The sequence below is a fragment of the Zootoca vivipara genome, chromosome 2 (genome assembly GCF_963506605.1).
Source record: "Zootoca vivipara chromosome 2, rZooViv1.1, whole genome shotgun sequence".
NCBI lineage: Eukaryota > Metazoa > Chordata > Lepidosauria > Squamata > Lacertidae > Zootoca > Zootoca vivipara.
The window spans coordinates 55765141-55782590 of record NC_083277.1 but is presented as its reverse complement, the minus strand read 5'-3'; the positions used below and the strand labels follow the sequence as shown (position 1 = coordinate 55782590).

Here is a 17450-nt window from a genome sequence, read left to right as displayed (position 1 = left end):
TTTAACTTTTTAAATGGTGGTGTGCCTCGTGATTTTTTTCACGGAACAAGTGTGCCGTGGCCCAAAAAAGGTTGAGAAACACTGGTCTAAACCAATAGTTAATGACACTGGCCACTCTTAACTCAGTGCTTGCTTTGACAGAATGTTACTCACAGTCCAGCCAGCTGCAGCCCTATTGTGGAAACTTTTTACCTCTTACATCTCCTAGGAGCAAGTCAAGGTAGCATATACACAGTTAACTCTGTACATTCTACAATGTGAATTCAGATAAAAGCAAAACCTTTATCTCTTAAAACCTTCAATAAGTATACAAAAGCAATTTTTTCTACAGGATCACATCTCCCCTTGATGCAAAATATTGCCATTACAATGCTATGAAAAGGAAATATCTATTATTATTATTAAATATCCTTAGGAGTGACTAACTTCTTGGGCCAATGTGTAAGAAGCGAGAGAGAAAAAAGTGCATTTATTGCCCTAAAATCTGCTCACGTGGGGAAGGCACACATAATAATAATAATAATAATAATAATAATAATAATAATTTATTTATACCCCGCCCATCTGGCTGGGTTTCCCCAGCCACCCTGGGCGGCTTCCAACAGAAAAATGAAATAAAATAATCTATTGAACATTAAAAGCCTCCCTAAACATTGCGTACACTACTACTCTGTGTATGCAGGTGAGTGCAAACAATGAATTTGGCATATCAGTGGAGGTGGGGGATGAGGAGAGGCAGGCTTGGGGCCCCAGCACCCAGATCTGCACTGACCCCGTGCTGGAATTTCCTCACTGTGTTTCTTTAAACAGATGCTCCTTGCTGGTATTCCATCCACATGCTGCTGTCTCAACTTTGCTCCGAGAGTTCAGAGGAAAATAGCAAGAGGCAGAGGCAGAACACACACGAACCCCTCCAAAATAGCCTGTACCGAATCTAATGGCATTGCTAACATCAATCATAGGCGCACCAACAGGGGAAAAAACCCCACCAAGTTGGATGCTAGGCAGTACTAAGGAGAGGAGTAGCAGAAAGATGCTGTTTTATAAATCAGCAGCTTGTTCTTACTTCAAACACTGCCTTCCGTTACTGTTCTCCTGGGCTTAGCAGCAAGAGAACATGCTGAGAAAAGGCAGCAGGAACACTGAGAGTCATCAGGGCAATGTGGGGAGAGAAGAAGAATTACCGCTGCTCTAGCAATGGGCTGGTTCAAGTTATTTTGGCACCACACTATAGGCCAGTGTGCCTCAACCAGGTGCCCTCCAGCTGTTTTTGACTACAACTCCCATCAGACCCAGTCAACTGAGGCTGGTGGAAGTTGTAGTCCAAAACACCTGGAGGGCATCAGGTTCGGGGAGACAAAAATGAGTCATCAACAGTTATTGAATTAGCAGAGAACCTCATCAGAGGACAGGCTTTTAACAAGGACTGTGTAATTGGTAACCACACACACCGGAGATTTGTGGTTGCTGTTTCGAAACTCAAATTGTGGGGGGTACTGTTAAGCGTAATTGTTTAATTGTAAATGGAAAATAGCTCTGTATGTGTATTGCTAAAAGGAGCATGGAAATTTCCATTGAAGCTAAGTAAAGTTCTCTGAGCAGCACCAAACAGGCTGATAATTACCGTGTTTCCCCCTTTTTAAGACGTAGTCATAAAATAAGACGTAGCAGGATTTTCAAGCATTTGAGAAATATAAGCCACACCCCGAAAATAAGCCATACCTAAGACGGCCCTGGATAGAGCTCCTGAGGGTGGCCAGCCTTGCTATCGCCACCTCCGCCACTGCTGCCACCCCGCACGCTCTTCGCCCCCCTGTTGTTGTTTTAGTTATTTAGTTTTTGTGCGCCTGCCGCATTCGCAGAGCGCGAGAGAGTTTTTAATCTCTGCCGAAGCGGGCCCTCCCCCCGCTCCCTCTTCCGAAACCACCACCGAAACCTCCGAGCCGGGTCCGCAGCATGGTGGTAGCGGCGGAGGCGGTGGGTTTGTCAGGGGGCTGTGAAGGGAGGACGCGAAGGGGGAGGGAAGCCCCCCCGTGCTGCTGCCGGGCATGTGCGGAGCCCCAGGAAAATGGCAGAGGCGGTGTGAATCCAAGCGATGGGGGCAGCTAACAGACACGCGAGCCAGGTCGCCGGCATGCTGAGTCCTTTCCCTTCAGTGAGTGCCGGCTGGGGACTCCCGGGCCCGAGGTTCTGCCTTCCGCTGGGGCTGCCGAGGAGCCTTGCAAGGGAGGAAAGGAGGCGAAGCCGGAGCCACCTCCCCCTCCACCGCCTCCTCCTCCTCCCCCTTTGCCTCTTCTCCCCGCTGCAGCGTCTCCCGGGTCCCGCATGCTGAAGCGCGGGCAGATGAAGGTTCGCTCCGCATAGGATCGGCCTGCCTCTTTCTTTTTTTTTGCCCAGCTGAGGAGACCTGCCGCCCCGCCGCCGGAATCGGCGGCTGCAGGGCGGAGCGCTCCGCAGCGCCGAGCGCTCGGAGCGCCCTGCAGCGGGCGGAGTGCCGAGCCAACAGCCTGGCCTCTTCCTGCCCCAGCCGAGGAGGTCTGCCGCCCCGCCGCCGGAATCGGCGGCTGCAGAGCGGAGCGCTCCGCAGCGCTGAGCGCCCGGCAGTGCTGGGCAGAGCAAAGAGCCAGCGACCTGTCGCCTCGGTGCCTGGAACCATGCAGAGCACCCAGCAGCACCCCGAGCCCTCGGCCGGCCCGGCCAAGGAGGCCTTAAGGTACCATAAAAACATAATTAAAAAAATAAGACATCCCCTGAAAATAAGACACCGTGTGTTTTTTTGAGGGAAAAAAGTTATAAGACGGTGTCTTAAAAAAGGGGAAACACGGTAACTGAGAATGTATCTCTGCTACTCTCTCATGTGGTGTTTAACTTAGATTACATGGGAGGGGTATTTAGTTGCAAATCTCCATTTTGTGGGAGTTGTCTTTGCTCTCAAGCCACCTTGTGCTGATGATTCCCCCCTGGAGAGAACAGCCTCAGGCTGGAATGCAGGCTGCATGGAGAAAAATAACTTTGATTTCAGTACTGTTTGGAGTAATTTTACATTTCTAAGAATTTGCTTGGATTTTATGCAACTATTTGAACGTATCACTATTGTTGTAAGTTTGTTTTGACGAAAGTTCTGTTATTAAAGCTTTTGGTCTGGACAATTTTTATTCCAAAAAAATCAGGTTTTTATCCATCCTAATGCTTCCAAATGTGCAATATTAATAACTGCAAGAGGCACACCTACCCCTACCTAGCTCTCATGGTTGCTGAGAGAATTCTTTCTGGGCTTTGCCTTTCCTTCCACTGCCTTCTGCATGACTGCCACATACAAGGATTGGGGAAAAGGATGGAATTGGCAGCAGCTGCTTAGCAAGTTATCATAACAGCTGTGCCAGAGAGGAAGCAAGAACAGTACACCCTGACTGTGTTCCCTCAATCCTTCAGATACTACCTGGTCTTCAGCTAGGTCTACATGTTACACTTACCCCATTGCTAGGTGCCAGTTTAGAAATTGGAGTGTAATGCTGACAAGTGTGGCGTTTGCTCTGCTTCAGGAATGGGGAACCCATGACTGTTCAGGTAATGATGGACGCCCAATTTCAATCAGGCCCATCCAGCATGCCCTGGTGTTAGGGATGCAGGTGTTGGAGTACAACATCTGGAGGCCACGAGCTCTCCATCTCTGCTACATAGTAGTCTACTGTGGTGTGTGTTGTGGAAGCATCATATACCAAGAGAGACAGGTAGCATCGAAAGGTTGCCTTTTGTTTCCATAGGCTCTTCCCTTAATTAATATAGCTACCTTGCACAGGCAGGCAGACCATGGACTCCCTCCCTTTGTGCAAGCACTTTTACAAACCATGATAGGTAGCAAGAAGGCTAGACTGTTTTCATCAGCTTGGCCTTCTGGCCACTGCACAAACTGCTCTAGCAGACGAATAAAAATCTCTTCCATGCCATTTCCCATGTGACGTTTCACTTCCCACACAATCATAACATCATGCCATGCTGAGCTGGAAAGCGGGAGACTCAACACACCACCCGCACATGATATGCACATTACAGACAAGTAAAGGCATGGCGTGAAAACTCCAAATGTCATGGAGTGATGGTACCATTTAGGCCTGGCCTTTGCCCGCTCTTCCACTTGAACCTGAGCCCTGGGGAAATGTCCCGCCACCCCAGTTTGAGAAAGCGCTAGTAATTATTCAGAATGAACATCCATCTTCCACTCCTTCTCCGAGGAGCTAAGGTTGCACAGAGACTCTGAAACACCCCCAGCCCAATCAAACTGGTTTTCAGGTTTATTTGAAAAAAGCCCTGACATATAAGTATGTAGAGTAACCATAGTGACTAGCCCCAGGTTGCCCATTGAACTTCATGGTTGAGCAGGGATTTAAACCTATAACACTCTTTAATTGAGTTATCACATTGGCTCTCAATTAACTTGAAAATAAATCAGTCTATCTTCAGGGAAGAACATGAAAACTTTTTTTTTAACAGAGCAGTGCACAAAAACAAAACATTGGTACGTAGCAGACAGACAACCTAGTATACTTTGTAATGTGAGTCGTAACTGAATCACGTACCTCAGGAGAACAAATGAGCTTGAACAAAGCAATTGACATTTATATATTGAACACAACAGTCCTAAAATGAAATCAGTTTTCCAAGAATCAGTTGAGTATATCAGTGAAACAAGCTACAAAGTGGAATAAATGAGCCCACCTTCCCTAAATCACACACAAAAGATTCTGGTCACAGCAAAAGGCTTTAGATCTGTTGTGTATAGGTTGTTCCTTTCTACTTCGTGTTCCCCCAACACAGGATGTTTTTTTTGGGGGGACGAATGTAGCATTCTGTCACACTTTGCCAACATTTGTACCACTCATTATGCCAATATATTGACTTTGATTGAGTTTAAATGGCTGAGTGCTTCATGAAGGAGTTCTTAGGGGGATATTTTCCTTAAGATCAGATCAGATGCTGGCTGGCACATTTGATCTTCAGCCATGTTTATAAATTATCTGTACCCAAGAGAGAAGCCACATTAAGTTTGACTGTTTCATTTCAAATAGCAGCATGCCCTTAGATTTGCAAATTCGGCTTCCCTTTGGACCTCTTTTAACAAGTTGTAATGAGTCACCACAGCCAGAATTCCCAGACCCAGAGCACCTGCCTTGAACAAGTGTGAATCCTATATCACAGGAAATGTTTTTTTTACAGGGAGGTGAGCAATCAAATAGACCTTTTTGATCTTGAACTACCATAAACACTCCAGCCTGCATCCTGAAAACCATGGACATAAAGGTCCACTTGTGAATTACGCTTGTGATTTGTGAATTATCCTTTCAGCGAAAATAAACATCTCCTCAAAGTGTCTTGTGACACCTTATCTAATAAGGCATTTGTTTTTGCTGTAACAAAAAGTAATATTGCTACCCCCACTGGACTTTCCCCAAACAAAACATGGACACTTTTATGTACCCATGACATTCCATGCAGGAGTCATCCTGTGGATTAAGTCTTACATTGTTTGTCGCCAGGATTGGGTGAGAAGAAAAGGCACAATCCACATCTATAGAGTTTATGAAGACAGAGGCTCTGCGGGCATCAAATATGTAATATACTACTGAGCAAGCTTGATGTTGGTCATCATAACTAGAGACATTTTGCTGCCTGGCAGAAAATCCAAGTGGTGATCCCATTTTGGGAAATATATCAAACTAAGTTATTGAATGACATTTTGCTTTTCTGTACCAATACCCCAAAAATTTGCCACCTGACGTCCTAGTAGAGCTGATCCTAAGTGGGAACTTTGTTTATCTAAGGTTCAGTTCTGATGTTAAACCACAGTTTCAGAGATAGGAGCTAAAGATTTCATTGTGAAGTGTCAGAGGCCCAGACCCGCTCCCTGAGTGATGGCTTTCCCCTAAAACAGGCACCCCCAAACTTCGGCCCTCCAGATGTTTTGGACTACAATTCCCATCATCCCTGACCACTGGTCCTCTTAGCTAGGGATCACGGGAGTTGTAGGCCAAAACACCTGGAGGGCCGCAGTTTGGGGAGGCCTGCCCTAGAACAATGGTTCACAAAGGGTGTGGCACACCACATTGGTGTGGCAGGAGAAGATGGCAAGTGTGGCAGTAAGATTCAAGGATAATCAAAGAAACATTTCAACATGTCTATAGTATAGTATCAAAATAATTTTAAATATGTCCACACCTCATTTCAAGCACATTGGCTATTCTTCTACAGACACATTGTTGTGAACAGGGATTTTCAATTCTGACAAATATGAAAGATCAGAAAAGAGAAAAGAGCTTCTTTGTATTGATGAGGAGACAAAAGTTTGTTTGTCTCAAATCAGACTTAATATAAATGAGATTACCAGGCCCTAGCAAGCTCACACCTCTCACTGGGAATGATTCATGATCTAATGTAGCTGCATTGTTTTTATACTTTCTGCATGTCCCATGATCGCATTATAAAGTAGTTGTGTTCTATGTTATAAATCAAGCACTGCGAGGAGTTGTTACTTTTTTTGCTTTCCAATGTATTTCTTTATCAATAAAAAAATTAAGTGAGAGGCGCAAGCAAATTTTAATTCTGAAAATGTGGCCCAGAGAAAAAAAGCTTGAGAACCACTGCCCTAGGAGGAGGGAAGCCAACAGCATTACTAACTTCTAAATTCTCAGGGCTTCATAGGGATCCTCTCAAGTGGGCTGACTGTATAAATAAAGAGCAATTGCCTAGACAATTAAAAATGGGCTGTTCTCCTTAGTTTAGCCCTTTACTATATGTTTCCTTGCATATTAATAAACCAGGATGGATCAAAGTCGAAGCATATATAATTAAATAATCAACCCTTTCCCAACATTTTAATAACAGAACAGGCAAGACGACAGATATACAGAATACTGACATGCATGTGTACCTGTATCTTCCGCAAGTCACGCCTTTTCAAACCCTTCTGTCCTGCTCTCCCCCTGCCTAGGCAAAGACCGATCTCTGTCAGGAACTCAGGAACTCAAGCATGCCAGCAAGGCCAGGCTGAGCTGGTGGTTTTCACACCAGGTGTCGAGATAACACACAGACTCGGCAGTATCTAAACAGACCCACAGCATTAACTGTTCACAGATGGGCACCAAGATGGCTTTCCTCTGCTTCTCCTTGAAGGATTTGATTCTCCAGTAAATGGGAAATTATGAGGTGGGCAATAATCCGACTGCAGTGGTCCATACATTGATGACCTCAAGACTGTAATGCGCTTTATATGGGGCTGCCCTTGTATGGGGTCTGGAAGCTGCAGCGAGTGCAGGATGCAGCAGCAGCTAGACTGCTCACAAGAGCAGATTACTGGCAGCATGCTATTCTGCTAAGAGATATGCACCGCTTGCTGATTTGCTATCATGCCAGGTTTAAGGTCCTTGTGTTAATTTACAAAGCCCTAAACAGCTTGGACCCAACATACCTTAAGGGCCGTCTGATTCCTTATGCTCCACCTCTGCCATTGAGATCCTCTGATGGAGCACTTCTGGTGTTTCTCAAGCCCTTGGGGATCAGTTGGAACTCTCTACCTGTAGAGTTTTGCCAGGAACCACCCCTGCCTTCTTTCACACATCTTCTGGAAACTGTGCTGTTTATACATGGGCCTTAACAATACGAGAGCCTCTTGCCAGTATAGACAATACGGATCTCAAGAGACCATTGGTTTGACTTGCTGTGATGCTTCCTATGTTATTGTGTTCCCAGACACTTAGGAAAAGAACCAAGTAAAGGCAAGGATTGTTTCCCCACATAAGTCAATTTGCTGGTAGCTACATGGAGCAAATGTCTCTCCCTTCCTGTGCATTCCTCTACCCCAAAGGGATGCCAACAGCCACTTCTACCAACTGAGGTTGGAGAAAAGGAATCGTTTTAAAGGAGTGTTTTGCATGGGTTTTAGAGAGCCATCACTTCCCATTGCGAGCGCTGCCCCCACTCTTAATTCTGGTCGGTTTTTGAAACAATAAGGGAACTTGCAAAATCTCTTTAGTGGCTGCAGAAGTGGGATGAAATGTACCCACCGAAAGCAGCCACCTTTATTTCAAACCTCTTTCAACTGTGGAAAGAAAGACCGTCTCCATCCTGAATCTATTCCTGAGCTGAAGGCTTTTCATCTCAACAGTGAACTCTGTCTGTGAAATGCGTCAAGAGCCCTGTATGCAGTATTTATCTTAAGCGCCTTGGGGGAAAGAAGGCACCCCAGGGCCATGAAAGCAAAATATACCAAGGTTTGTGGAGCTGAGCTACAGGTTTAGTCTTTAAAATAAATGAGGGGCAGAACAGGTCCTCCCCTCACCCTCCGTTGCAGTAGGAGATCACTGGATCTGCACATGTGATTGAAGCCATTTTATGTGCCAACTGCACAATCCATCTGTATGAATACAACTCAACTGTCATTCACAAGGCAGGATGATGGAGGAAGGAGATATATCAGAAAGCTCGTGAATAAAAAAAAGTGCAGCCAAACATGTTTGGGATCAATCCTATGGAATCATAAGAACACAAAAATATCCCTGTGTGATCAGACCCCAAGGCCTATCTTGTTCAGCAACCTGCTTTCCAGTGTGGTCAACCAATTGTCTACAAAAAAGCCTGCAAACCAGGACATGAGTGCAACACCACTCTTCCCACTTGTGCTCTTCAGCAACTGGAATTCAAAAGCATTCTACCTCCGATACTGGATAGTAGTACCCAGTCATTGTAGCTCGTAGCAATGCTTAATCCCTTAATGAAGAAATGCATGTGAGAACACAACTTGAAGGATCCAGGAAGATTTTGCAAAAAAGGCACGCCATCAGGTGACTTGCCCATTCCTGTCCACAAATCTTTATAAAATGCACGTGAATTTTGAAAGATGACATGTTTTTCCACATGCCTCTTTGGATTTGAGTTGATAGGCTGGGAGGTGGGTTTGGGGAATTCTAGCTCTGCCAAGTCATAGATGATAGCTGAAAGGGCAACGTGCAGACCATTCCAGGAATTGTGTGTGTATCTGCTGCAACGGCACTTGCTGGCTCAAGGGTTCCCCATCTTAGGACCCTCATACCTACGGGACCACCTCTCCTAGTATGCCCCGCGGAGGACCTTAAGGTCCACAAATAACAACATTCTGGAGATTCCGAGCCATAAGTTGGTTAGATGGGTCTCGACTAGGGCCAGGGCCTTTTCAGTACTAGCCCCGACTTGGTGGAACGCTCTTTCACAGGAGACCAGGGCCCTGCGGGATTTGTCATCTTTCCGCAGGGCCTGCAAGACAGAGCTGTTCTGCCTGGCCTTTGGGTTGGATTCAGTCTGACCCCTGTGTTTTCCTCCCTCATGGTTTGGATTTATGGACTACTTAAAATGAGGCTGCATTTTAAATTTTAATATTGTATTTTAATCTGTATTTTAATTAATTGTTTTCTTTTCTTTTATCTCTTATTGGTGTTAGCCGCCCTGAGCCCGGTTTTGACTGGGGAGGGCGGGGTATAAATAAAATTTATTATTATTATTATTATTATTATTATTATTATTATTATCATCATCATCATCATCTCTCTCTGTTTACAAGGTGCCATTGTACTTTTTTAAAAGCCGATTTCCATCCAACATAGGATTCTCTTATCTTGAGCTCAGACGCACTCGTGTTATTTTCCACCCAACTTTCAATTAACTTGAGTACGACTAGGTGAGCCCTCTTTCCTTTTCAGAATGTAAGGGAGAAGGAACAGATGTCCTGAAGCAGAGAGCCAAAGAAAGGTTTGGCTTCCAGAAACTTTCCAGTATTTATAAAGTATACCTCAAAGGCAATGGCGTAGTAATAGGGGGGGCTGCCATGGATGAGAAGCCCCGACGCAAGCGAGACTGCCTCACTCCGCGGCTTGCTCGCGGGGTTTGCCGTAGCGCCGCATTGCATGCCTCCTGTGCGTGCATGCGCTGTGTGTCATGATGCATGTGTTGTGACGTGTGATGTATGCGTGCGACGGGGTGCCTTCGCGTTTGCCGCCCCGGGCGGCCAGGCGGCTAGCTACGCCACTGCTCAAAGGACATTCTGTGGGGAGGATGTACCGGTTATGTATGTTATGAGTCTGCACCCATATGGCAGATTTTTCAGTAAGATCCACATTCATTGTCACAGGAAGGTGCTACTGTTGCACAACTAATTCTTAAAGCTGCACTCCTATGCACACTTATGAGAGGGTGAACCACACAAAAGACTGTGGGGCTAACTTTTGAGTAAACATGCATACCGTGTTTCCCCGAAAATAAGACACTGTCTTATATTTATTTTTCAAGAAGACATACTATGGCTTATTTTCAGGGGATGTCTTATTTTTATTATGTGTCCAGCCTTGCCTCTTTCTTGGCACCCTCCAGAACTGCACCTATCACTATGTCTTATTTTTGGGGTATAAACAGTAAATTGCAAGAACTCAGGCCAGAAGAAAAATGGATTTCAAATATATCTTCACAAGGTTTTTATTTGTGTGATGAAGAGTTCAAATAGGAATCAATCCCAGTATAGTAGGCAAATAAAAATAAATTCCAGTAAAAATCAGGACAAGGCCCTGTTTCGACAATTCTTCGTCAGCAAAGATTCACAGGTCAGAGTGTAGGTACTATACTTTTTCTTCTGGCCTGAGTTCTTGCAATTTACTGTTTATTTCTGCACTTTACCAAGAACTCCAATTTCTACTGTTATTTTCGAGGTATGGCTTATATTGCACAAATGCTTAGAAATCCTGCTTTGGCTTATTTTATGGGCATGTCTTATTTTCGGCGAAACAGGGTAGGATTGGACTCCACATATTACATTTTAAAAGTGCATCTGTGCAGCCATTTTTTGTTTTGTTTTCTAAGCTCAGACCTTAATAGATGATCCATTAAAGTGCTTACTTAAAAACAACAACAACTATATATCCTTTTGGTTTAAGGAATTCTGAGCTGAAGTGTCTTTTGGGGCACACAATCGCTGTGAAGGCAGCAAATCCAACATACTTCTGGGAATGACCAACAATGGGAATAGGCCACAGGGCTCCACAGGGAGGAATCAGAAGGGGCTCATTGGCAGCTCTGTGGAAAGTGAAACCTGACAGCAAGGGCCACATGCTTTAATAAGTAGACCAATTATCTAAAGCTTCCAGGAGCCAATTGTAACCAGAGAGTAGTAATTTTTAATCAGGGGACTTCAGATTAATGGCACACTTGTCCACTTTTGAGAATATTTTGGTTCTAGTATGTAACTGTGACTCACCTCACCCTGTTAATACCTTTAAGAGTCACAAGTGAAAAATATTATAAAGGCAGTCTTTTTAAGAACAAGAATTTGGTACCTATTAATGATGTTTTGTAATATGAAAACTCAATCACATTATAACTAGCTATAGTTCATCTGCTAATTGAAGAGGCAGATGATAAACTAAAACTAAAAATCCTTTAATTGGTTCACACTGCTACTGATAATGAAAACAGTGCATGTCATTTGCAGCTTCTAGGACCCAAAGCCCAGGGGTGAGCCCAAACAGAGTTCTCTTACTTCTGTTTACAAGGTTTGCTCAGAGTCCCTGAGCATTTGAAGAGGCACAGAGAGGTGGAAGGAGTCTTCTTCTTCTGCAACTCCAATATCCCTAATATGGCAAAGGTAGGAAAGGGATCTACTATGAATTGGCAGGAAAGGAATCTTCTGTTTCAGATGGCATAGGTTCCTCTTTCAGGGAGCCAACAGGCATATGAATTGAGATCCACCCTCTTTGGCATGTATTAATTAGCCCTTCTTGTATCCCTAGTTTGACACGGTGTTCCTAATCCAGTATGTTTAAGGCGGATGTGATTTTAGGATATGGCAACAGGGCTCCGAAAAAAGCCCATATAAGCAGGAGGCCTCTGAAATACTTCCCACCCTGCACTGGGATTATATGGGCTTTAACTGACTGCAAATGAATTTAATATATCCCAATACAGGCATCAGTTTGAGGGTTTAAAACGAAAAATAAAAAAAATGGGGATCTTTTATTTTGGCTAGTCACAATGTTTATGGTTGTGGAAGGCAGAGATTTACAGAGCTGGTCCAAAACAATGCCAGGTGATATTTAGGCCCCCACCCCAACTGCAAAAAAATATATCTATAGAATATGCTTTCTTGGTGAGTTGTTTTATCCATGCTCTGGAGCCCTAGTCAAAAAGGCTACTCTGTCATTAAAAATGAACTCTAAGTCCTGTACAGATCTTAATAATGTTACCTGGATGAGAGCATATTGGGGGGTATTTAAAAGCTTCAGCAGCCACCCCTTAGCTTATCGGATGATTTAAAAAACACAGAGAAACCTACAGCCAGGGCAAAGGAGTTGAGCGCGCCTCCTTCCTTGCGGATGAGTTCCGTTTGCTAACGCAGCCCCGCGGGCGCCCTTCTGCGAACCACAGCGAACGCTGGTGGCGCTGCGCACTCCAACCCCGGGAGTTTCTGTAACGAAGGACAAGATAGCGAGGGACACGCCGTAGCCCGAGGAACACACAAGCGAGAAAACGCAGGTCGAGCTTCCCACCCACAAGGCCAGGGGGGAGGCAGGCAGCATCTCCACCCGGGCGCCAAAACAGAACCGCTAAACTTACAAGATGCCTCCCCACCCCCCAAGTACCGTCTGAGCTTCAGATCCTCTATGGAGATCGTTCCCTTTTTAGAGGCATCTTTAGCCTGGAACTGAATCGAAGCATAAAAACTCCTGTTCTCAAAACAACATCGCACCCCCCCCCCCGCACTCTGCAACCTGCAATTAAGACAGAATCTTTTAGTTGTGACATTCGCTGTTGTCATGGAAATAAGCGCGAGAGAGCGAGTTGATGGGCGGGGGAAAGGAAATCAAAATAGCAGAAGCCCAGGGAGGGGGGAGCAGGCGGCAGCGAGAAAGAGTTGATGTGTGCGTGTGGAATTACAGTTGCTAATGTCGGCTAAATGCCACCAGCTCCAGTTGGGCTTCCGCAGATTGTCCCATCCGGACTAGCCAGCAGCACCAACCCTTTCTCAAGGCACGAAACTTGCAAGCGCATAGCTGCAACCTGTATGTTGCTTCCACCAGCCCCGTGCGCGCGCATGGATTGCCTGGGGAAAGTGAAGCCGAGGAAGCTTTGCCTCCTCCCTCTCTCTCTCTCACCTGTGCCACGGGAGTAAAGGAAGGCGAGAAGGACCCCGAAAGAGTCTCAGTGGGAGAAGGGGACGCCTGACTCGGAAGCAGACCCCCCACCGCGCGCGCATCTGCCGCGTGGCCAGCCCGAATTCGAGCTGCTCCTACCCCGCGCCGCGCCTCCATCTCTCTCTGCGCAAGGCTGGGAAGCCAGCCTCGCCGAGTCTCTCCCAAGAGAAGCGCGCAGACGACGACAGCACCTCCCGCCCCACAGGGGGCGACGTGCCTCTTTCTGCCCCGGGCCCAAGCGATAATCCCCTATCGCCGCGGGAGAGGGTGGGTGCGCGCACCGAGCAGCAAAGGGACCAGACGCCAGTTCCTTTTGCAGCAGCTGCAGATCGACTTCCACGTGGGTCCGACCTTGCTCCTTTTCTTAATCCTCCGCCAGCCTCCTGACTCTAGGGCGATCACCGCCCCCGTCCCACTCTGAACCCCTCTTTCGCGCGCGGAGCCCCCAATTAATATTTGAATGTGTGTGCGCGCTCATTGCACGGGCTGGGGAAATCAAGACAGCGCGAGTGGGTGGGTGCGGGAATGAAGATCCGCAATTACTCAGCTCGGAGTCACTTTCCCAAAGTGAAGGTGCAGCGCAGAAACACTCCTAGGAATCCACGGCAACGAAGGGGAGCGTTCGCACGCAGCCCGGTCGACCCCACAGGTTGGATCGCCGCAGGGAAGCCACTTTCTCCCCAAGCTCCGCGGCGGGACAGGCGGCTACTTCCCAACGCGCAACCTTTCCCCCTTACAGCCGCAGCCTCAGAACCCCGCGAGGTAAAGCTGCCGACCGAGCTTCTTAAGGCACAGCCGTCTCCGGCGCCAAGGCTCCAGCAGGGGCCCTCCTCCCCTCGCCTCACTGCAGCAAGCCACGGGTGCCCCGCGCCGCGCCGCGCCAAGACCCACCTGCAAATCTGCTCTGCCGCTGGAAGGGATCAGAGGGGTGGGAAGCGTTCCGGTGGCGGTGGTGGGAGCTGCCCTGTTTCTAGCAACGGGGACTTCTCGCCCTCCCCGTGGTGATCGGCCCTCCTCAATAGCCCGCCCGGCTCTTCCCGGGGCGAGGGTGGCTGCAGGGTTGCAAGGCGAGATGTGGCGTCCGAATCCGCCGTAGGATCCCGTCGACTGAAGATGGAGCCGAGAGCGCTCGGTGCTCCGCGGCTCCTCGCAAGTTGAGCATCTCAGTTGAGTTCCAAGTGGGAAAGTTACAAAGGATGAAACTGACAAGGGCCCGCCCAGGAAGGGTGGGGCCACGAGCGACTGACGTCACCCGGAAACTTTACGCCCCTCCCACTACTTTTAAGAATTGATCCTGGGCCCTGCCCGGGTTACCTTCTCCAGATCCGGGACAAAATAATCTCCCAGGCTGGTTTAGAGAGGGGAAGCTAGGAAGACACACATCATATACCTGACCAATCTGATCTGTCCCAAGAGAAAAGTCTTTCCATGAAACTCTGTTCATTACAGTGACGCATTTCATGTTTTCCTCGTAGTTTAACTCATATAATATACGGTATTTGTAGCACCCCAGAGCTATAGAATATGCTAGTATCGTACACTTTTGTCATACAGCTCTGGGAGTCGTTGCATTTTCATTACATCGGGATTGAACCCTGTCATCAACCTAATAGCAAAACAGAGACATATATACAGTAGCAGGAAAAGAATAATCGGTGGTACATTAGGCTTAATGGTGAAAGAACTATTTTTGGATATGGTTGCGAAACAGCATTCTTGTTGCAAAAGAGGTAATTGTATACCTAAGGGAGCTTAGGTATATAAGCATTTGTCCTGCTGGTCTCCCCTTCAGAGACACACAGGTGGCAGGCTAGCTGTCTAAAGTCATACCTTCCGGAGTCCTCTGCAATACACATGGCAGGCTCCAAGAAGAAGAGGTCCCATGGGAATGACAAGTATGATTACGATATGCACCTGAAATCACGCTCTACAGGGGTTATCCCAGAGAATAACAGTAAATTGCTTCCTTTCTAACTGATTTATGTAGACAGAGAAGGTGTAAAAGAGAGGCTAATGCAAGGAAAAGAGATTCCTTGATGGGCAAGAGCTTTCCTCCCATATCATGTCTTCCTTGCCCATGCCAACAGTATTGTGGTCGATATCCTGGACATGTGGATGTCTAGTTCAAAATGCTGATGTCATTGTAATGAGTCATCAGGTCTATGCACATGAATAACATGAAATATGATGTGTGTCTATATTAACAGTGCTGGGAACAACTCAGTCATGTGGTCGATGAAGTTCAGTCATGTGCATGAAGTTCACAATGCTGCAGTGACCTGATACATTATGCTTGGCTAGAAGATCATGGGATTCACTTCATGTGCAGTAGGGCTGCAGCGTGAGTGTTGCAGGGGAAAAATAATCCCGGGTTCAGTTCCTGGCTTTTTCACATTGGGCTGGGAAAGAACCCTATCTGAAACCCTGGAGAGCTACTGCTAGTTACCGGTAGTGCATTCTGGGAACAGGAAACCTGCGGACTTTCAGATATTGCTAGACTACAGCTCCCATCATCCCTGACCATGGGCCAATGTGGCCAGGGCTGATGAGAGTTGGAGTCCAACGTCTTCCATAGGGCCACAGGTTCCCATCCTGGGTGTAGACAATGCTTAGTGATGGCGATGGGCTGTTCATCTTGGTACGAGGCGGCTTCCTGTGTAAAGGAACCAGAGGGGAGGCAGTTCATTTCCATAATGAATGAAAAGATTTGATTAGAACTCCAGTTACCTGCCGGCCAGCTCACAAACATGATGCTTGCAGACTTCTACAGATATGACATTACGGGATTGTTCATGATTTTCTGCGCAGGTTACATATTCTTCAGTTGTTGTTTTTTTAAAAAGGTTTCATTTACATGACTGAGTTGTTCCCAGCACTGTTAATATGGACACACATCATATTTCATGTTATTCGTGTGCATAGACCTGATGACTCATTACAATGACATCAGCTCATACTCCGGCTTGCTATACTATGAGACTGGGACCTAGCAGCAGCTTCCTGATGGAAAGTTGGCATTACAAGGAAGAGAAACATTGGAAATAGGGCCTTAGTCGACAATTAAGGAAAATCCACGAGGTGCACCAGCATTACCTATATATTACAAAGCAGGGCATCAAGGCACACAGGTGGTGTGGATTACCTGAGGCCACACATTCAGTTTTACAATTTATGGCCAGAGATGGAATTGTACCTGCAAGTGTTTGTAAGCCAATTACTAAATTACACCATTACTTTGCTCTTAAATCAGGGACTGCACATAATCACATTTTGCAACTCTCTAGAAAGGGCATTCTGTTAATAATTCTACTTCAGTAGCACCCTGGGATTTGCAGGGTGGCTGTGGCCCGCTTGCGTATACTGAAAACGGATGCCTATCAGAGGAACACACTTGTCTGAATAATAGATTTTTTTGACTCTGCAGCAAATTAAAATATACACAGTGGTACCAATTCTGTGTTACTCGTCATAGCACAATCCATCTCTACAAAGGACTTTCTGGGCAACAGACCAGTTCTTATTTGTGCTGTGGGCTATGGACCTGCATGCTGAGCACTGGCAAAACGACACAGTGAAGGTAACAGCAGCACACCTCTCTTGAAAATGGGTCTCATCAGCTGTCAGGGATGATGGCTGCTGTTTGGGAGTTGGAAGACGCAACCTCAGTATCTGCTTCTCACACCATGGCTGTCACTGCACTGTGTGCAAGAAGGTATTTCACTGGTTGCACAAGACAGAATGGGGCTGAATGGGCTAGAGCAGTGTTTCTCAACCAGTGTGCCTCCAGATGTTTTGGGACTACAACTCCCATCATCCTTAGCTAGCAAGACCAGTGGTCAGGAATGATGGGAGTTGTAGTCCCAAAACATCTGGAGGCACACTGGTTGAGAAACACTGGGCTAGAGGGGTCCCACTTCCAGTGAGTCCCATTCTCTTGCATTATGGTGCAGTGATGGGTGCAATGGGTGGAGCATTCTACTAAATGTAATTAATGCATGATTCTTACAGCATTTTCCTTTGATTTCCTTTCTGCTGGAATGGGTTTGCGCAGGAGTTTCAGTTCTCATTTTGAAATCAAAAGTTTTCTGCTCTGTAGAATTGCAGACAAAAAAAAACACTTTTGGAAATGTAACCTCTAAAGTGTGAACCACCCGATGGAAAAAGGGAAAAGAGAGGATTCAATATAATTTTTTGATTTGCAGTAAGGGAGAAGGGCTTAATGCATAGAAAGGTACCAGATTTCCCCGA

At 46.4% G+C, this 17450-nt stretch overlaps 1 protein-coding gene across 1 annotated transcript in view; it reads right to left on the bottom strand.

The window, feature by feature from the left end:
• CAMKV (CaM kinase like vesicle associated) overlaps window positions 1–14356 on the bottom strand; it is a 64985-nt gene extending 50629 nt beyond the window's left edge. The window contains exon 1 of the mRNA XM_035105966.2: window positions 14094–14356. The gene's annotated coding sequence lies outside the window, so the exon portion shown is untranslated. The remainder of the gene's footprint in view (window positions 1–14093) is intronic.
• Between the last annotated feature and the right edge of the window lie 3094 nt (window positions 14357–17450).